The following is a 21,728-nucleotide window of genomic DNA, read 5'->3' as shown; positions in this document are numbered from 1 at the left end:
GAGAGAGAAAAGCTGCAACCCCATCCACTTGTGGCTGTGACCCTGCTATTGGCTTTGGACCTGTCCACTGGCAGCATGTGGTCCCTGACAGTTTATCCCCAAGGGAATGCTACCCTCGACAGAGACAAGTTAGCCATTTCTACCTAAGACCAATCTACTGTTTGATCCCAAATCTTGCTGCAAAATCTGGTCCATAGACCAGTGGTTCTCAAAGGGTGTAGCAGGAGAGGATGGCAAGTGTGGTGGGAAGATTCAAGGACAATCAAAGAAACATTTAAACATGTCAGTGTAGCATAGTAGAATATCATTATTTATTTATTTTGCCGGAAATGGAAATCTGAGCGCAAGAGCACCAGGTGATACCGAAGACAATCCTAGCTGTAATCTAGAATCGCTGTTTGAACTGAGTGCTGGAGAGGATTCGTCTAATTTGACACCAGTAGCAGGCCCCAGCAAACCGTCCCCCCAAAAAAGTTTAGTCAAGAATATGTGGCTAGCTATCTGAGTTTTGGTTTCACATGGACTGGAGATGAAAATGTCCCTCAATCTATGTGTTTGATCTGTGGTGAGGAGCTTTTCCAATTCCAATATGTCCCCAAACAAGATGAAAAGATGTCTTGTTGTCAAACATGGAAATCTGGCAAACAATAATGTTCAATATTTTGAAAGGCTTTGGAAGAGCAGAAATGCCAACGGTCATATTTTGAAATGCTATTAAGTCTCAGATAAGATGCAAATTATATCTTACCAAGCGGTTGAATTGATTGCTTAACAGACAAAGCCACATACAATAGCTGAAAAATTGATTAAGCCTGCCTGCAGCTTGATTGTGAAAATGTTATTTGGTGGTGATGCTGAGTGACAAGTTATGGATATTCGTTTGTCTGATTATATAATTCACAGAAGAATAGTTATATATCAGCTAATATTGAGAAGTCTGTTTCCGAAACGAAGTGTGCTGGTCCCAAGGGTTATCTGTGCAGTGAGGTCCGAGTCCAGTCCGAGGTCGAGGGTGCGGAATGGAGGCTGTCTGTTAAAGCTGTAGCGGGGTCCAAGGCAGGGAGTCGGGTGGGGTCAGGAACTCTGGCAGTAGAGCAGGGCAGGGTGCTGGCAGGAACAGGCTACCAACAACGTTGCTCCCGCAACCTGGGACTGGGGCTGACTGGCTTTTATCTGCCCCGAGGCATAGGGCGGCCCCGATCCACAAGTGACTCGCCTCTCCTGGCCTGGAGGCGAGCACTCCTCCTGCAGGAACTTAGTTCCCCCGCCTCTCTGCCCTGAGCCTCTGCAGCTCAGGAGAGGCTGGAGGGTTACCGGACCCAGAGGCAACCTCCTCTTCCCCTGATGGGGCTGAGAGTGGAGCACCTGCAGGCAATGGGTCCTCCATCACCTCAGGGGCCAGAGCAGACTCAGCTGGTGCCTGCACCTGAGGATCCAGCACAAGTGAGGAGCCTTCAGGCTTAGGCCCCAGCCCTGGCTCAGCTGGTTCTGGAGGCGGGGACTCCTGTGCAAGTTGGGATTCTTCAGGTTCAGCCTCTGAGTCCGAATCCCAGGCCATCACACGAAGAAAAATTCTAAATTTGCCATTTAAGTTGATGAAGCTACCAACTTTAGTGGAAAAGCACAGTTGCTTGCCTATGTCAGATTCATCCACAATGATGAAAGAATTACACAATTTCTACTTTGCAACAAACAAGTAAAACACACCAGAGGACAATATATTTTCTAAACTGTGTCTGAGGGTTGTTGTTTTTTGTGTGTTTCCTGGGATTCTTGTATTGGAATTTGTACGGATGAAGTGCCATGTATGACAGGCAATGTGAGAGGCTTGGTGGCACTCATCAAACAGAAAAATCCAGATGTAATATCAACTCACTGTTTTTTTACACAGAGAGTCATTAATCTCTAAGACCCTTGAAGCTGATTTGAAGTTGGTTCTCGATCAGACTGTGTTCCCTGAATTTCATCTAAGTAAAGCCACTAAAAACATGGAACTCTGCAAAGAAATGGAATCAAAGTATCAGTGCCCAATCCTGCACTCTGAGGTTCACTGGCCGCCCCACGGAAAAGTTTTAAATCAGATGTTGGAACTGAAGAACGAATAAAGAGAGTTTTTGGAACAAGAAGAGAATACGTTGTACCACCGACTGGGTGACAATGACTGGCATGCAAAGCTGGCATATTTGGCCAATATCTTTACCTGGTTGGATGAGCTCTTGCCAGTATGCAGGGCTGCAATGACAATATTCTCACAGATACAGACAAATGATAGCTGTCAACTTTCAGATTTGAAAATAAGGGATCAGCAGCCTCACCTGTCCTGGGGACAGTCTACGGGGTATCTAACAGCGGGAAGCAGCAGGAAATGGCGCTGGAATAAGGGAATTTCCCACAAAAAAGGGGAAGGTTGACAGCTATGAGACAAACTGCATTTTTAAAAAGCTTCAGCTCTGGTGTAGAAGAGCGATGCAACATAACCTCGAAATGTTCCCACTGGTAAAAAGTTTTAAGACGAGCAATGAATTGTATGGCCTCATATAGGAACATATTGCAACACTAGTAGGAAAGAGTGATCATTACTTCTAATTGTTGTCTACATAAAATTTTGACTGGGTTAGGGACCCCATTGCGAATTGCAGCTGTTCAGGACTGACATTGAATGAGGAGGAAATGTTCTGCATTTTGAGTGATTGCACCTTGAAAATGAAACACGGGAGTATGCCACTGAACTGTTTTTGGCTATACAATCAGAAGCAGTATCTATGCCTCTCTTCAAGAGCATTGACTATTGTTCTGCAGTTCTCTGTGGCATATTGTTGTGAACAGGGATTTTCAACTCTGACAAATATGAAAGATAAGAAAAGAGAATTTTTGTGTTGATGAGAAAATGATGAGCAAAAGCAAGCTCACACCTCTCATTGAGTTTGAATACATACTTAAGGTACGTATATAAGAGGTTCATTTATAGTTAGATTTTGGGAAGGATTCATGTTCTTATGTAGCTGCATTGTTTTATAGTATACTTTCTGGATGTCCTATGATCGTACTACAAAATAGTTGTGTTCCGTGTTCTAATTAAGCAGTGCTATGAGTTGTTTCTTCTTCTTTTATTCTGAAAGTGTGTCCCGGGGGGGGGGGGGGGAGTTTGAGAACCACTGCCAGAGACTTCTATGAAGGAAAATTGTATAAGTCCAAATGTACAAAGTTATTTAGAATCTTCATCTTCTGGATTTTAATTTTTGGGATTGCCCAGTTTGTTTCACTGGCTTCACTGAATTTCTGATATTTGGCATATATTCAGATGCCCCTCTTGTAATATACATTGGACTGACCTGCGCTGTAACTTTTGTGAAAGTGCTATGATAGCCATGCACATATATGTCCTGTTTATTTCATTTAGTTTAATGAAATGTGTGAAATGTAAAGGTAAAGGTACCCCTGCCCGTACGGGCCAGTCGTGTCCGACTCTGGGGTTGCATGCTCATCTCGCTTAAGAGGCCGGGAACCAGTGCTGTCCGAAGACACTTCCGGGTCACGTGGCTAGCGTGACGAAGCTGCTCTGGCGAGCCAGCACCAGCGCAGCGCACAGAAACACTGTTACCTTCCCGCTATAAAGTGGTACCTATTTATCTACTTGCATTTGGGGGTGCTTTCGAACTGCTAGGTGGGCAGGAGCTGGGACCGAATGACGGGAGCTCACCCTGCCGTGGGGATTCGAACCGCCGACCATGCGATCGGCAAGTCCTAGGCACTGAGGTTTTACCCACAGCGCCACCCGCGTCCCTGTGTGAAATGTAATAATATGCAAAGCAGCTGCCAATATGGTGCCTTCCAGATGTTGTCCAATTCCAAACTCCAGCAGCCTCAGCCTGCTTGACCAGTGGTTGGGGATGACAGGAGAAGTAATCTATCAATACATGGAATGCATCACATTGGCTGCTCCTGTTGAAAGCTTTTGCCCACATATTTTCTTGACAATCGGAATGAATTCTAGGCAGCGATGTTAAGGAACTAGAACACGTGGCCTCCCATCGGGACCGTGTAGTGGATTACAGCTCTTGGGAAGAAATGAGCATTTACTTAAAGGTTCACATGATCCATTCCTAATCTCTGTGAATATGACAATGAAACCTGACAAGTCTGCCGAAGACTCCTTGAATCCCATTAATGATGTAAAACCAGTGACATGGCTCAACTGCTTAAAATGCAAGCCAGCTTCAGGTAGATACTGCTGGAAAATAGGCCATCACTGAGAAGGAAGCTGGAAAAGAGGATTTTAGGAAATGATGATCAGAGACTGGAAAATATAAGCATTCCTATTTAGTGTATTATTCATGTATGCAAACCTGAAATTGGCAGGCTTGTCCTTTAGTTTCTAGAGGTCTTTTGTCAGAGGCAGGGAGGGACAGAACTATCTTCGTTTAATACATATATGACCACCACACCATTAGTCTGCAATGCAAATGAGATTGGAACTAATGATGGAAAAGATTGGGTTCACAGGGTTGATTTGTTTGTTTGTTTGTTTGTTTTGCTTTTGTGAACAGGAAGATTAAAGAATACCAAATTCAGAAGATCCATGCAAATAACGATAACTGTAGCCCTTATGCCATGATTTAGCAAAATGAAAGCTCTCCAACTACGTTTTCCCCTTAAAGAGACAATGAGACATATTGCTTTGAAAATGTTAAGTGCAAAGAAAGACATTGACTCCTGCTGCAACCACTCTATGATGACTTGCATCTGAGACTCTGCTGTCAGCTTCTCCCAGCTTTTATTGATGCAATATTGACAGAGGACAGAGGCGCAGTTAGGGGATGGCAAAACCAGCCCCCACTGGGGCCCAGGTCCAAGAAGGGGCACAAAATCACCCCAGAAATCTGTCTCCAGTTATATATATATAAGGTTATGAGTTTAGACAAGAGCTGGGAGCTGAGCAGTAGGAGAAATGGCAAGGCAGTATGAAGGCAGACAGCTGGAGACAATGGATTGTATGACATATATATGTGTGGTCATGTGACGCCACTATAGTGGTAAGATTAAATGCAAGAAATGTTATGCGGGGGGTGGGGGAGATCTGTATAACTCTTTGCCAACAGCACAAGGGACCCTAGGTACGCATCTGACAAAGGATTGATCCAGTTCCTGAAAATGCATCTTTTAAAAGGCTTGATTCTCAAAGTTGGACTAAAATACCTGCACCCATATTACTGAGAAGATGAGAAGGGGCACTGAACTGCTACAATGAAAGTTTACAGCTGTATGGTAGAAAGGACTTATATTACTAAGGAAAAACACCTGCAGAAGGAAGAGAAGTGCTGGCAGATTGAACCATGGCTAATGAGATTAAATTGATGAAAAGCATATATTAACACAGGAGATCAAGAAAGCTGTAAGAGTTAAAACGTGGGGAATGTTTTGGCAAGGTAGCTGCAGAATTGTCTATACCCTAGGCAGTAAATATTCATAAGCAGGCAAGGTAAGGCATTCATGCATATTTAATCATTATGATCCTTGCATATAGCGTGTGTCACGGCCTGTGAGGGATCAGATTGTTTGCTGGGACTCTTCCCTCTGCAATACACAGTCTTAGGATTTGCCTAGAGTAAGGCAAGGACAAATATTTATTTATTACATTTAGATCCCACCCTTCCTCCCAAAGGAGCCCTGGGCAGCAAACAAAATGTGATCAAACATCTTTAGAACAATACCAATACAGATGCAGACAGGGAAAGATCTCAACCTTAAAGTAGGTGCTGAAAAGACAACAGTGATGGTTCCTGTCTAAATATTCAAGGGGAAGAAATTCCAAAAGGTAGGTGCCCAATTCCTACATTGTATGGAACAGACTTCCTGAGGAGGCCCTGAACCTGATTGTGTAGTGAATGATTGCGTACATAAGGGGTGAGATGATCTTTCAGGTTTCCTGGTTCCAAGATATATAGCACTTTATGCAGCAAAAACCAGCACCTTGAACCTAACCTGGTTGCTAATTGGCAGGCATTTCAAGTATTTCAACAGTGAGGGTAGTGTGTTGGTGGTATCTTGCCCCACTGAGCAGTCAAGTTGCCACATTGTGCACTAGCTGCAGCTTCTGGACCAACTGCAAGAGCAACCCCACATAAAGCACATTGTATTAATCCAGGCTGGAGGCTACCAGCACATAGGTTATCCTGGTCCAGAAATGACTGTAGCTGCTCTACCAGTCAAAGCTGGTTGAAGGCACTCCTTAGCCACCGAATTTACTTGGGGCTCTAGCGAGAAAGATGGATGCAGGAACATCCTCATGCTATGAACCTGCTCTTTCAAGGGAAGTATGACTAGTTGTCACACATTCACAACTTTATTAACACCTTGTAAATGCCAGCTGCAATAAATTTCCACAAAATATGCAACCACAAACTAAACATGGAAGTTTAGAACAAGAACTTCTATAATATGAACTGAGAGGAGCAGGTGCATAAATTATAACCAAAAAGGAAGGTGAGAGGTGTAAAATAGGTGGGGAGATACCATTTAAGAGCACAGTTTATACTGTTATAGCAGGCATCCCCAAACTTGGCCCTCCAGCTGTTTTGGGACTACAACTCCCATCATCCCTAGCTAACAGGAACAGTGGTCAGGGATGATGGGAACTGTAGTCCCAAAACAGCTGGAGGCCCGAGTCTGGGGATGCCTGCATAGGAACGTTCAGCTTTTCAAGTTTTACAAAATGAACTTTCGATATGATGAAAAGTTTTGTGTAACATGAAGTCTGTGCCACATTTTAGGAAAGATACTAACAATTTGGAACAGGTTCAGAAGAATGCAGAAAGCTGGGAATGTGGAAGCAAGTCTTACAAAGAACTGGGGTGTCAGGGACCAGGAGTCAGATGCCTCTTCATTGGGTAATGGAGGCTAGGACTCCAAAGCTGATGGGGAAGGGCACCAGAAATAGTGCTGTGAGGTGGTCAGGGCAGTGCTTGCCTGAAAGCCTGAGCATGTGGCATTTGCTTCCTCTGACTTAGGGACTCCAGAAGAGCCAGGAAGACCTGAAACTTCCTACTCTGCTGCCATAGGAGGTTCCTGGGGAAAGGTGGGCTCCTTTAAGTAAATAAGCATTTTACAACACAGGTGCTGCTAGCAATTAGGCTGCACCTGCTGCTGCTATATAAGAGCTCAGTTTCCACTTACTTGCTGCGGCAATTTCCTGGAGCTCTCGCAGAATCTTACTTTTTCTCTCGGCTCTGTCTTCCCTTACAATCAGTTGGAGACTTTCTTGCTGTGCCGCAAAGCAGTACATGAGTATGTTTAGCTTGAAGAAGAGAAAATGGGAGGCATTTTTCAAATCGCTGAAGGGCTCTCTTGCAGAGGTCTGAGCTGGCTGCTCCAAGTTCAGATTGCATGGCACTAACAAGCCTCTATTGAGTTCCTATACTGATAATTTAGTAGCTCTCACCACTATAAGCCAGGTTTTACTTCTTGTGCAACTTTATGGAAAAGCACATGAATCTGACCTTCAGAGAGTTTGTAAGTAAACTGGTTTTAACTTACCAAATTTGTGGTATTTTTCTATACTAGGGGAAGAGGGGCATATTTTAAAGGTCTAACAGTCTGTATTTCTGTGCGTATCTTGTGATTTAAATTCTCTGCTGAAGTTCGTGAGTTCTTGCCCCAACCTTGGATCTTAACACCCAGGAATTCTCCTTTTATACCTATTTTTTTCCTTGTCACCAACAGTTTTCTTCTTTTGTGTTCTAATGAATGCAAATAAGTTGTGACAGAGCTTGCTCTTGCAATGGTTTTCCTCACTTTCATGTGTTCACAGAAGCCATGGACATCGGTAAAGCATTATACTGTAGTTTATTCCTTTCAAAGAACAAAGTGAAGCAGTTTCTGTGCCTCCTGCAATCCAGAAGTCCCCTGCCAACCTTAAATGGTGTGATTTTTGTAGGGGGCAGGATAGCACCATGTCCAGATCATGGGAGGTATCCTGTACTTTCTACTGCACTCTAGTAAGTAGGGATGGAGGAGAAAATTCAGTTTGGTTTGAGTCAAACAGCAGGGAAATAGCTCAGTTGGTTAAAGTGTGTTGTTAATGCCAAGGTTGCGGGTTTGATCCCTGTATGGGACTGCTACATATTCCTGAATTGCAGGGGGTTGGACTAGATGATCCTTATGGTCCCTTCCAACTCTATGATTCTATGAATCCATACTTGCCAGAACAACGTGCAATCCATCATTAGAAATACGCACTTCTACAGGAGATTTTGCAATGCAGTTAGTTTTAACCTGTCTGTCCAAATTGCATATATCGGAGGGAAGTTTGCATACAATTGTATATATTCATGAAAATGACATACGGAAATGCATGTTTATGCACTGGGGAAATTGCTTGTAAAAATGGGTACAGGCAGCATTCTGTAAAAATGTGTATTTTACAAAGCACTAAAATACTGATAGTTTTTTTGGTTAATATTTTTGTTTTTAAAAAATGCAAATTGGTGCAGAAATGTGGAGAACTAAAGGATAAAAAAGGAGGAGCAGAGAGAAACTGAAATTGACATATTCATCAATCCCTAGCAGTAGATGCATATTTTCTTATCTGAATACTGCAGAGATAAAGGAAAGCTGCAAGTGGTAGAATTTTTCCCTTCTGTGCAGCTGTTAAAACTACAGCCCGCTTCATCTTTTTTGGAAATCCCACGAAAGACATTTAAACAAAGCAGACACAGATCGTACTCATGTCCAAAGGAAAATAATACAAAGAGAGATGAGAACAAACAAAAACACAATGTCAAGGTGAAGTGAGGCAACTGGCAGCACAGAGATGCCTGGAGTGGAAATGTATGTGGATTATCGGTGGGCAAAGTCAACTTGTAGATTAGTTGCTTAACACAGTGCTGGCTGTGTGAGATGAATAAAGGTTCTTTTATTTGGCGAGAGAGTATCTAGAAGATTTCTCCTGGAAGGAGGTGAATGGGTGGGGGGTGGGGAAGGAGCTGCATGCTAACTCATTTACTCTTCTGGCTACAGACCTTCTTTAAGCAAGGGTCTTATTGGCTTATTTCTAGTATCCTGAGACTGCAGATGGTGACTGCCCATCAGACATGAGGATTTTGTTCTTCTTTGCTGAAATCCTTAGGATTTTGTTGTTGCCTGTTGGAAGCAGATAAAGGGTCACCAAACAACCGGAACTTCAAGTACTAACTGAACTGCATTTCTTTTGGTTAAAATTAAATGTATAAATGTACTTGAGACCAGTCCATGGTTGCATTACAGGGGGCAGAGTGACCCAATCCCCATACTTTTTGGGATTATCCACTTTGATGATGGTTTTATACGGAGTGCAGAAGGACCATTATTTGGCTAAACTGGAGGGAATCGGAGCTTATGGATTTCATTAATACCCTGCCTACCTCTTGCTCTTTAATTAAAGCACTGCCCACATTTATTTGTGTATTTTTCAGGATTGACCAGTAACCTTGCCTGGCACCATCACTTTCAAAAATGTTTGGTTCATCATTTTTTTAAAAACTCACATATCTCGGGCTATAGTTGGGTTTCTGCTTCATTCATTTTGACAAGCCATTTAATTCCTCCTTTTAAGCTGTGGCATAGCACATGCCCCAACAACAAGTCAAAGCCTCACTGATAGGGAGATGTCAAACAGTCACTGCAATTTCTATTATCTGACTCCGCATGGTGAACACTACTGAAACTGGCAAAGTGGCTCAGGAGAGCTTACAGATTTATTGACTGAACTGTTTATGATTACAACAGTGTACAAGATGACAGGATACTTAAAAGAACATTGTTATATTGTCTGAAAGAGGCTGATATTACTCATTTGGAATTGATACTGTACTTGTTAATCACTGTGAAAGTATGCAAAACTTCATATTGGATACAAATGTGTCTGATTGGTTTAAGAAGCTAATGAGCCGTAGAACTTAAAACTGACGTCTGGGATCCGGCTCAGGTACAAAAACATTGAGTATTGGGTAATGTTTGCAATGTGCCGGAACAACAAACTTCAAGACAATATTTTTACCATAGGGTATAAATTCTTTCATATATTTAACTAAAGGCTACTAAAAAAGATTGTTTCCGAACAGTCTATTGGCTGCACACCAGCAGCATAATCATATGGGGTGGGGGTAGACAGTATGCTTGAGTCTCTGACCCCTAAGTATGGGTTGTTAAGGTAACAAAGGAGGGCCAGAGGGCAAATGGGTGGGTCCCCCTTCCTTGGCTGTTTGGTGGTTGGAAAAATGAGTTGAGGTGTGTGAGTAAGAAGCTAGAAGCAGACTGCAGGCTGGGCAACTGAGAAAGAGCCATGCCAGACTTCTGCTTGAATCCAAGGCTGTACCTATGGGAGAAGCAAGCCCCCCTTTGGGTGCTAATGCTGTGAGCATTGCTGCACTGCTGTCCTACTTGCAGGCATCTATAAGAAGCTATGTGGCCACTGTGAGAATAGGACACTAGCCAAGATGGACCTTAGGTGTGACCAAGCAGGGTGGGTCTGATGTTCATGGGCACTAACCCAGTGGTTCATAATGAGCTAAGTGCTGCGGACTCCGTTTTTCAAAACCCAATCCATGGACGCCTTTTCAAAATTTTGATATCTCTGTAGTAATGTTTGTTAGGTGAATGGTGCCTCAGACCTCCTGGGTGGTTTGCATGGAGCCCCTAGGGTCCGTGGACCATCAGTTGGGAACCACTGCCCTAACCCATTGGCTCTCTGCAATGGTCCAGTTTTGGATTGAAGCACATATGTTGGTTTGCATGGGGTGGGGAACCCCTCCCATTGCACCTATAAAGCTCTATGCAGCTCAGGATCGCAGTACTTCAAGGGCCACCTCTTGCTACATGAACTGACCCTAGACCTTGTGATCAGTATGCAGATGACACCCAGCTCTACCTCTCCTTTAAATCAGAACCAGTGAAGGCGGTGAAGGTCCTGTGTGAGTGCCTGGAGGCGGTTGGAGGTTGGATGGCGGCTAACAGATTGAGGTTGAATCCTGACAAGACAGAAGTACTGTTTTTGGGGGACAGGAGGCGGGCAGGTGTGGGGGATTCCCTGGTCCTGAATGGGGTAACTGTGCCCCTGAAGGACCAGGTGCGCAGCCTGGGAGTCATTTTGGACTCACAGCTGTCCATGGAGGCGCAGGTTAACTCTGTGTCCAGGGCAGCTGTCTACCAGCTCCACCTGGTACGCAGGCTAAGACCCTACCTCCCCGCGGACTGTCTCGCCAGAGTGGTGCATGCTCTGGTTATCTCACGCTTGGACTACTGCAACGCGCTCTACGTGGGGCTACCTTTGAAGGTGACCCGGAAACTGCAATTAATCCAGAATGCGGCAGCTAGACTGGTGACTGGGAGTGGCCGCCGGGACCACATAACACCGGTTCTGAGAGATCTGCACTGGCTCCCAGTACGTTTCCGAGCACGATTCAAAGTGTTGGTGCTGACCTTTAAAGCCCTAAACGGCCTCGGTCCTGTATACCTGAAGGAGCGTCTCCACCCCCATCGTTCAGCCCGGACACTGAGATCCAGCGCCGAGGGCCTTCAGATGTCAAAGAGATAAAGAATTACCTGACATTCAGAAGACATCTTAAGGCAGCCCTGTTCAGGGAAGTTTTTAATATGTAATGCTGTACGGTTTTTAACACTGATTGGGAGCCGCCCAGAGTGGCTGGGGAAACTCAGCCAGATGGGCGGGGTATAAATAATAAATTATTATTATTATTATTATTATTATTATTATTATTATTATTATCAACAGCTGACTCCTTTCTCATCCTTCAGTAGGTGGCAACACAAGACCAGGCCTTTCAAGTGGTGGCCCTCAACTTGTGGAATGCTCTCCCCAGGGAGGCATGTCTAGTACCTTCTTTATCTATTTTTAGGTACCAGGCAAAGATTTTTATTTTTACCCAGGCTTTTGGCCCTTAATTTGAATGGCAGCAAGGGGAGGCAGGTGGTGCTGTGGTCTAAACCACTGAGCCTCTTGGGCTTGCCGATCAGAAGGTTGATGGTTTGAATCGCCATGACTGAGTGAGCTCCTGTTGCTCTGTCCTAGCTCCTGCCAACCTAGCAGTTTGAAAGCATGCCAGTGAAAGTAGATAAATAGGTACCAATGCAGTGGGAAGGTAAACGGCGTTTCCGTGTGCTCTGGTTTCCGTCACGGTGTTCTGTTGCACCAGAAGTGGTTTAGTCATGCTGGCCACATGTCCAGGAAAGCTGTCTGTGGACAAATGCTGGCTCCCTTGGCCTGCAAGCGAGATGAGCGCCACACCCCATAGTCGCCTTTGACTGGACTTAACCATCCAGGGGTCCTACCTTTACCTGAATGGTGGCATTGTGGCTTATGTAAGTCCTGTCTTGTATCTACAGTACTTCACTTCTGACAGTTTCTAAGGTGCAGGAACTCCATCACTAGTAAATCTTGCAGAATGACTGCTTTGGGCAGTCCCAGTATTCTTAGTCTTTTTTCTCCCTGTGCCTCTCCCTCCATAGGATGCTTCCTGTGCATTAAGAAGTAAACAAGTTGGAGAGGAAGGGGTAGACAAATTGCCTTTCTTTTGTAATGAGTGGTATGAGTATCACCCCTCCCCCCACAGTGTGCCTGTTATACTCAAACTTGTATTTCAAGTTTTTGTAGGTCCTGAGGAATATATGTTAAATCTAAAAAACCAAAAGCTGTATACATATTACTGGCTGAAAGCACAGCTAGATCATTCTTTTTCTCAGTTTGGATAAAAGCTGGTTTAGAGGAAAATGCATCAAAGCACAGTATTTTGTAAGGAAAAAAAACAGAATTGACATGGATGACAGATAATGTGGGTGCACCACTTCCCAAATTAGTGGCAGGAGTGCAGTGGACGGTTACATGGGAGTCCCGAAATCAGGCATAGGTAAACTTGGCCCTCCAGATGTTTTGTGACTACAATTCCCATCATCCCTGACCACTGGTCCTGTTAGCTAAGGATCATGGGAGTTGTAGTCCCAAAATATCTGGAGGGCCAAGTTTACCTATGCCTGCCCTAGATGAAGCCCCAACTCAGCTTCTGAATGCTATATTGGATGGTGTCTATGAAGACACACCTTCTGGCCACTAATAGTCTTCCCTTCCACCAGGCAAGAGAATCTTTTGTAATATGGTGACCTGAGTGAGCCCAAAATTTGGCATCCTCAAATGGATCTTTTCCATTATTGATTTTCGCAGCTTTGTGCCCCCCGTGCAGGGGAACCGCCCACACACCCTATATCTGGCACTGGCTTCCACTCCTGCCTCACACCTTTTAAATCTTACATTCTTTTATTAAAACCTTTTGGGGATACTTGTAACTATTGTCCAGACTTTTAGTCCAAGTTATGGTCAACAGTTATTTATGAACTGCCCCCTAAGAATATTGTGCATGCTGTTTTAAATAGGAAAACAAATGTTCAAGTGTCTTTATATGCCAGAACGCATGCTATTCTTGGTTATATTAACTGGCACCCAAATGCCAGTGATGTTTCTAAAAGACTCACAGATGGCAGTTTTTGTATCTGTTAGTATGAGCTGATGCAGAGGTCTAATGTCTTGTCAGTTTCTACATGGAATCTGTAGAGAATGAAGCTCCGTCAGCCCAAACCGACACAGATCATCATTAAGACTTTGCATTTATATTCCAAACTCTCTTGAGGTTCATGAAATCTGTGGCAAGGATCTGTGGATGTGACACTCAGCTCTGCAATGAAACTCCTTTATTTTGCATTTTAACGTTATAATCTTCAATTATCTTTATGCAAGGGTCATATGCTGCTCTGGAAAACCCTTCGAGAAACTAATCTTTACAGAATACTTAATGTCTAGATTTGAACTGCCCTTCTCCCTCATTAACCTAGCTTTTCAGCTTACTGAACATTATTTGCTCAATGAACACATCTGTTTTGCTTGGCTTTTTTGAATGAATTCTAATTTCGATACTACTGTTTTTAATGGTTGTCTTGAACTGCTATTTTTAAATGAAATGTTGAAAGGGTAATTATGTTGTTGTTTTTTACATTCTTTTGGTGTCAATTGTTTTGAATATCTTTCTGGTAACAAAGCAGTATATAAATTGAAATGTTAATCAAATATTGTTCAGTAGGAACGTGAGCAGAAACATATAGGCAGAGTACCAGCAAAACATTGTAGAGGTTGGGTATGGGGAGCTTTATTGACATGAATTTAGGAGCTTCAAGTGCTGGAATAGTATTGTGTTATGTTCTTTGTGAAGACACTCTTCATTTCCACCAGGGGAGCAATGTGTGCAGGCACTTAATGCTTTCTTGCTAAAATCTCCAGCACCTTTATCTTCTCTTAACATTTGGTTAGATCCAGAGAAATCCAAAGTCCCTTTTGCACCAGGACTGGGGAAAGGGAAATTGGCAGAGGTATCCCTCTGTCATCCCTGCACCAGCTTCTCATTGGCTGCTGTTCCCTCTGTAGTGATGCTTCCTGCCAAATGTGCAGATGTGTGGAAAGCCACCAGTGGGATCCCAGCCAGTGGAGCCATCAGAAAGCCCTATAAATGATTTTTCCAGGGATGGTGAGAAGGAGGACCTGAGCCAGCATGGAATCTGCTGCCGTCATATGACAGCATTGGGCTCAGTGTAGTCCCAGTCACTGCCCTAGCCCCATGCTACTGCTGGTCGATGTACACAATACTGAGCTTGATGGAATAATGGTCTGAGGTAGCTTCCTTTGGTAGGGGAAACACAGGTGCAGACTTCAGGAACATATGCAAAACACATTGTATGAAAACAGAACATTGCATATATATATGCTTCATATGCCTTATGTCTGCAATTCCGTTGTTGTTTAGTCATTTTGTCATGTCCGACGACCCCATGGACCAGAGCACGCCAGGCACTCCTGTCTTCCACTGCCTCCTGCAGTTTTGTCAAACTCATGCTGGTAGCTTCGAGAACACTGCCCAACCATCTCATCCTCTGTCGTTCCCTTCTCCTTGTGCCCTCAATCTTTCCCAACATCAGGGTTTTTTCCAGGGAGTCTTCTCTTCTCATGAGGTGGCCAAAGTATTGGAGCCTCAGCTTCACGATTTGACCTTCCAGTGAGCACTCAGGGCTGATTTCCTTAAGAATGGATAGGTTTGATCTCCTTGCAGCCCATGGGACTCTCAAGAGTCTCCTCCAGACCATAATCCAAAAGCATCAATTCTTCGGCGATCAGCCTTCTTTATGGTCCAGAAGGCTGATCGCCGAAGAATTGAATTGTGTACAACTGCATGGAAACACTTGGTCTACAAATGTTGCCACTTGTGTGTGTACTGACCATGGGCATTATGAAGGCCCAGACCCGTACTCCGCTATATATAGGAGCTTAACCACCAAGCAGAATTGGCCCAGATTGTGTTCTGTATCACTGCTTTTTGCTAGCCCTTGGTTAAAAATCTCCCAATCATGCTAACAGCAGGAATACCAAGATAATGCAAGAAATATGCCAGAAAGCCACATATTACATAGTCTCTGTCTTGTATTTAGAATGGGGTAATATTTGATGTCTTTCTCCCTCCACCTTTTAAAATGCTTGTTTATTGTCATTTTTCTTTGCTGGGCTCCTGGTTCTTTGACAGCTGAATGACAAGCAGACATACAGGAACTGAAGCTTTCTCAGTCACTGCAGCTGCATATCAGGAAAGCTTCATGGCTGTTAAAGGCACAGAAGCATTGCAAAGAAGAAGAAAAGCATTGGCACCCTACATGATTGTGAATTAAAATAATTGAAAATGTCAGGCAGCATTAATCCAGCAAGTCCTGTTGGCACAGTGGGGCTTTCTGCCCTCTCTTCTCTCCCCATGCACCCCACATTTACAGGGGGGTGTTGGGGAAGCCCCCAGAGCAGCACACAGGGGGAGGGGGATCATTCCATCTTGCAGATGCTTGCGCAGACAGAACATTTGTAATAGTGTGACGTTCAATTCCAGCCTCTGAATTCTTTAAAGTATCTCGGTTATTATAAGAGGGAAAATAGGCCAGGGGCGACAACCGGATTAACTTGAGATGTTGCAATAATATGAGAATGGTAGCCAGATATTTTCCTGAAGGATATAGACTTGCTTCCTCTCCTAACCTGATTGGTTCCTGGGTAACAGGCCAGTCCAGCTCCCCTTCCCTTGGGGAAGGGAGATTGGGCAGAGGTGAACAGTCTACTGTATTCTTTCATTTAGGAATTGGAACTTCCATCCCTGGGTTGTTGGCAGAGAAGTATGTTCACCAGGGCCATGTGATAATTTTCTATATGGTGGAGACAAAAGGAAATAAAGGATCACTTTATAAACAGAGCTGGGGGAAAGCACAGGGAAGCCACTTGTTTGGAGCAGAGAGGCAGGTGGCTCCTACCCCTATGCTTCAGATGAAATGTTAAGAAGCTGCTCCACTTGTTAACAAGATCTATTCTTTTTGTTCCTGTTCCTTTCTTCCTCACCTCTCTTGCTTCTCACTCGGGCACATCAAAAATGGTACTCCTAGGGAAGCTGAAGAGGTGTGAGAAATTTATTTTCGAAAGGATTATTATTTTATTTTTATTTTTTTGTAATAGTCCTTTGTATTTGTAAAGCTTCCCCCCATCTTGCCTTGCAAAAGGCTAATCACAACATTGTCATTATATGCTTCGTCTCATGATGCATTTTCTATCTTTAGATTTTTTTTCTTTGTCCCAGCTATGTAATAAACTGTTTCCCTGCCTACTGAAGAGATCTATTGACTTGAACCTGCATCTTCCTCTAATTATAATACCAATAAAGAATGCATTTTTGGGAGTAGAGTTTGAACACGTATTGAATACTGATAGCCACTGTGAATGCAGCAATTTATTTTTCTTTGTGCTGCCCTTTCAACTAAATACATTTGTTTTCAGGTGTGATGGAGCTCTAACTCTCTGAGATTTTACGCATTAGCAATATGTAAATACATAATTCTTCGCTCTGCAGTGCATTAGGTAGCCAGATAGCTAAGATGCACACATTCCTCTTGGTTATCTTCAGATGAGCTCAGATATTTTACATGCTTGCGAGGTGAAACAAGGAAATCAGCATAGGAGAAGGAAAGTCTGCATATCTTCTGCCAACAATGGCAGAGAGTCAGATTAATGCTGGCAGCCTGTTTTCAAAACAATATTCTGTTTTTGTTGCAGCAGTGGAGCTAGAACGAGGGAAGCCAAAACCATTGCACCATGCATAAGGTGCAAGGTATAGGCCTGTGTTGGAGATGAGTTTGCAGACAGTATTTAAGCTGATGCAATGACAGCTGTCCATAAAGATACCTGTGAGCAATATAAATCTTTTAGTTTGTTCAACATCAAAAATCAGTGAATTATTTCTGAGGACCCTGAAGCATGAATACACTTTCAAGGACTTATTCATGACATTGTCAAATCTACTCACATATTTTGTCAGAAGTGAATCAGATTAGCCCTAATATTTCAAGAATTAATCCGCTGACTAAGCCCTACAAAGCTACAGTGCTTTTTTTTTTTTTTACAAAACTGCTTTATTATCTCCAGCTAAATCCACCAGAAAGTTTTGGTTCATCTTGGAGATCATATTTCACCTTGTATATCTTGGCGAAATCAGAACAAATATAGGAATCTGGAAATAAAATATTCCCTGTGTAGAGGAGTCTATGGAACTGCTTGCCCCGTTTGCTCCATTAGTCTGTATTTGCTCACCATCAGGAAACGAAGGAAACCTTTGATTTGGGGGAGCTGTTTATTTATTTTGGGGGGCATTGGGTATTGTGCACATTTTAGAAAATAAAGGAAACTACGATCGCATGGTTGGCGGTTCGAATCCCCGCGACGGGGTGAGCTCCCGTCTTTCCGTCCCAGCTCCTGCCCACCTAGCAGTTCGAAAGCACCCCTAAGTGCAAGTAGATAAATAGGTACAGCTTTATAGGCTCACCAGAGCAGCTTCGTCACGCTGTCCACGTGACCCGGAAGTGTCTCCAGACAGCGCTGGCCCCCGGCCTCTTAAGTGAGATGGGCGCACAACCCTAGAGTCGGACACGACTGGCCCGTACAGGCAGGGGTACCTTTACCTTTACCAAAAAGAAACTGACATCCAAGAAATAGCATAGTCTTCAGTAATCTGCATTCTACGACATCTGGAGAGAAGGAACACTTGACCAATGGTTGTAGCTCAGCTGTTTTTTAATATTTTCTGCCATTTATAATCATCTCTGGTTACTAGTCAATGGCAGAGAGAGGACGCAATCCTGCTTGACTTTGTTCTCTGGCCTGTTTACCTACCTGTTTAACTGTTAAAGGTAACGGCAAAGGGACCCCTGACCATTAGGTCCAGTCATGGCCGACTCTGGGGTTGCGGCGCTCATCTCGTTTTATTGGCCGAAGGAGCCGGCGTACAGCTTCCGGGTCATGTGGCCAGCATGACTAAGCCGCTTCTGGTGAACCAGAGCAGCGCACAGAAACACCGTTTGCCTTCCCGCCGGAGCGGTACCTATTTATCTACTTGCACTTTGACGTGCTTTTGAACTGCTAGGTTGCCAGGAGCAGGGACCGGGCAATGGGAGCTCATCCCGTCGCGGGGATTCAAACCGCTGACCTTCTGATCGGCAAGCCCTAGGCTCTGGTTTAACCCACAGCGCCACCCGCGTCCCTTGTTTAACTGTTAGAGCAGAATAATTATCCACATTTTAGTTCTATTGCCTTCATTTGCAGCAAGGGTGGCTAATTCCTGGCCCAAATCAAGCACCCTTCCAAAACATTTTCTCTGGCCTTCCAATACCCCACTGGCTTTGGCAGAAGTGGCAAATTAAGTATTTTTTAAAAACCCTCTGGGGTACATGTCTCCCTCTCTGTCATCTGACTGAGCACTTGATCTATGGGGAGGGGCTGATAACCACCTTCTCAGCTAACGTGGTTTTTGAAAATTGAAGTTGTCAACTTTTTGCAGTGGCGGGGGGCGGCGGGGCAAGCAGTTAGCCTTGCCTGGGGTGCAAAACAGCCTGACACTGGGTTCAGACAACATGCTAAGAAGTGGGAACTTGGAAGAGGGAGGTACCTTGCAAAAGCCTTTGTGAGGCCTCTCCCCATTAAGTCCCCAATCTTGCTCTGATCTTAAATCCTGCTGCCTAGGCTGTACAACTCTGTTCCCTACTGGGAACAGGATTGCACAGCCAGTGGCGTAGCGTGGGTTGTCAGCACCCGGGGCAAGGCAAGTAATTTGCGCCCCCTAACCCCTGGATTTTAGCACTCTAATGTGAGCGCGCCCCCCCAGATGTTGCGGCCGGCCCCCCTGCACCCCCCACGCCACGCCATTGGGGCTGGGGGCGAGTGAAGGAACCAAGGACCCCCCCTTAAGGCTCAGCAGGAATTTATTAAATTTATTATTTGCGGAGCCCCCGCGGGCCGAGGCAGCCGAAGCCCCCTCCCCTCGGGCACCTCCCCGCCCTCTCCTCTCCTTGGGCGCTCCGAAGCGCTCCAGATCCGGGCTTGGCGAGCGCCTCTCCTCCCCCCAGCCTGGTCCGGGGGCTTCCAGCCGCGCTCCGTCCTCGCCCGCCGCCCCCGCCCCCCCCCCCGCGGCTGAGGCTTGCACTGAGAGCCGGAGCCAGCGGCGCCCCCTTCCACCGGGAGACCCTCGCCCGCCCGTCGGCTTCCCCTCGGAGGGTTTGGCTCCTCCCTCCCAGTCGGCAGAAGCAGCCGCCGCCTGTGGCTGGGCCGAAGGGGATGGCGGCGGCGGGGGGGTGCGAAGGCTGCCCGTGCCCGGCCAGGCGTTGGTGGCGGCGTCGGCGCTGCTGCAGCGGCTGCTCCTCCTGCGAGCAGTGAGTGGAGCGCGGGCGCGCGCTAGGGCGCAAGGCTGGCGGTGGCGGCGGGGAGGCCGGCGGAGGAAGGAACTTGTCCCTTCCCTCTGGACTTGCGCCCCCCCAGATGTTGCGCCCGGTGCGGCCGGCACCCCTGGCACCCCCCACGCTACGCCACTGTGCACAGCCAATGCAGGATTAAGCCCTGTGCCCTGGCCCATCAGCTGACATCACCAGTTTGGGGGAAATGGCCACATGTGGCAAATTGAATTCCCTGGCGAGCCAAGAGTGGCCCACAGGCCAGAGGTCCCCACCCCTGTGCTAAGCATATCCTTGCCTAGGCTCAGTGTGGTGTAGCAGTAAAAAGGCCAGGAAGGAGCAAAGCAGCTGAGAGTGGCTCTCCAGGAGCCCACATGCTCATAAAGGTAAGGTAAAGGTACCCCTGCCCGTACGGGCCAGTCTTGACAGACTCTGGGGTTGTGTGCCCATCTCACTTAAGAGGCCAGGGGCCAGCGCTGTCCGGAGACACTTCCGGGTCACGTGGCCAGCGTGACATCGCTGCTCTGGCGAGCCAGAGCCGCACACGGAAACGCCGTTTACCTTCCCGCTGGTAAGCGGTCCCTATTTATCTACTTGCACCCGGAGGTGCTTTCGAACTGCTAGGTTGGCAGGCGCTGGGACCGAGCAGCGGGAGCGCACCCCGCCGCAGGGATTCGAACCGCCGACCTTTCGATCGGCAAGTCCTAGGCGCTGAGGCTTTAACCCACAGCGCCACCTGCGTCCCTGGTCCACATGCTCATACAGCCATGCTAAATTAATCCATCGTTTGGGCTTACAGTGGTACCTCAGGTTACATACGCTTCAGGTTACATACACTTCAGGTTACAGACTCCACTAACCCAGAAATAGTGCTTCAGGTTAAGAACTTTGCTTCAGGATGAGAACAGAAATCGTGCTCCGGCGGCACGGCGGCAGCAGGAGGCCCCATTAGCTAAAGTGGTACTTCAGGTTAAGAACAGTTTCAGGTTAAGAACGGACCTCTGGAACGAATTAAGTACTTAACCTGAGGTACAACTGTACTGTGATATGCAAACCTGAGCAGTAAAAAAACATTTCTGTGAATATAGTTCACTATTCCTTTATTTTTATATGACAGCTTCCATGTAAAGTATTAGATTTCTGGTCTAAAATTACTTGCTAGTGCACCTCTAATGTCCAAAACTCTTAATACTACAACATTTCAGTCTTCTCACTTCTGCCATGTAGGTGTGAAGAAAGCATATATTTTTTGTGACAGTTATTTTCACATTTGTTGGCAGTCAGCCAAATCCACTTGAATGCAGTGAGCCAAACCCGCCTTCAGAGTAACATCATAGATTCAGGGAGGAATTACAACATGAATGTATTTGACTCATTGTGACCACCCGCTCCGACACACTCATTTATTTTTCCCCCCTAGCTGCCCATGCAAGTTTTAAACATTGTTATTTCCTCCTGTCGAGCAGCCCTTATAAAATGATTTTACTACAAGATTAAAATATCATTACAATCTTTAGGCACCTTGTTATGGCAATATTATATGAGGTGAAGAAATGAAGGCACTGCATAGGTACAAAGCATTGCGTGCCTTGGAAAACAGAAAGACATTATGTACCAGTTCGTCATGGATAAGGTTTTATAGCCATTTCCAAACTAAAAAGAAATTAGACATTTTCTAAATCTGCCTGGATTTATCAACCATGTAAAAGAGCTCAGGGTTCAAAGCTGTTATTGGAGAGTCTATTGTTGTGTAATAAAACAAGAATATTGGGACATGAAGTTCAGGAGACGGTCATTGAAACAAAAACTATCGTTGTTTTACAGCAGAGAATGCAGCTCCTTTGGGATTTAAGGCAGCTACCTGCTCTTCCTGTTGAGATCTACAAAGGAATGCAAGT

At 45.3% G+C, this 21,728-nt stretch overlaps 2 long non-coding RNA genes across 2 annotated transcripts in view; both read right to left on the bottom strand.

The window, feature by feature from the left end:
• The window catches only part of LOC310847582, a 42,141-nt gene that overhangs the window by 11,657 nt on the left and 8,756 nt on the right, over window positions 1-21,728 (bottom strand). The gene's annotated exons all lie outside the window — the stretch shown is intronic.
• On the bottom strand, window positions 17,499-18,744 carry LOC310847585. Its single transcript, XR_014565912.1, has 2 exons — window positions 18,070-18,744; window positions 17,499-17,795 (listed from the first exon to the last, which is right to left on the bottom strand). It is a non-coding gene; the product is annotated as an uncharacterized lncRNA (long non-coding RNA).

Source organism: Podarcis gaigeae (assembly GCF_964106915.1).
Source record: "Podarcis gaigeae genome assembly, chromosome: 6".
Lineage (NCBI taxonomy): Eukaryota > Metazoa > Chordata > Lepidosauria > Squamata > Lacertidae > Podarcis > Podarcis gaigeae.
Note: the sequence above shows the minus strand (reverse complement) of the source record. Positions and strands in the feature narration are given on the sequence as shown.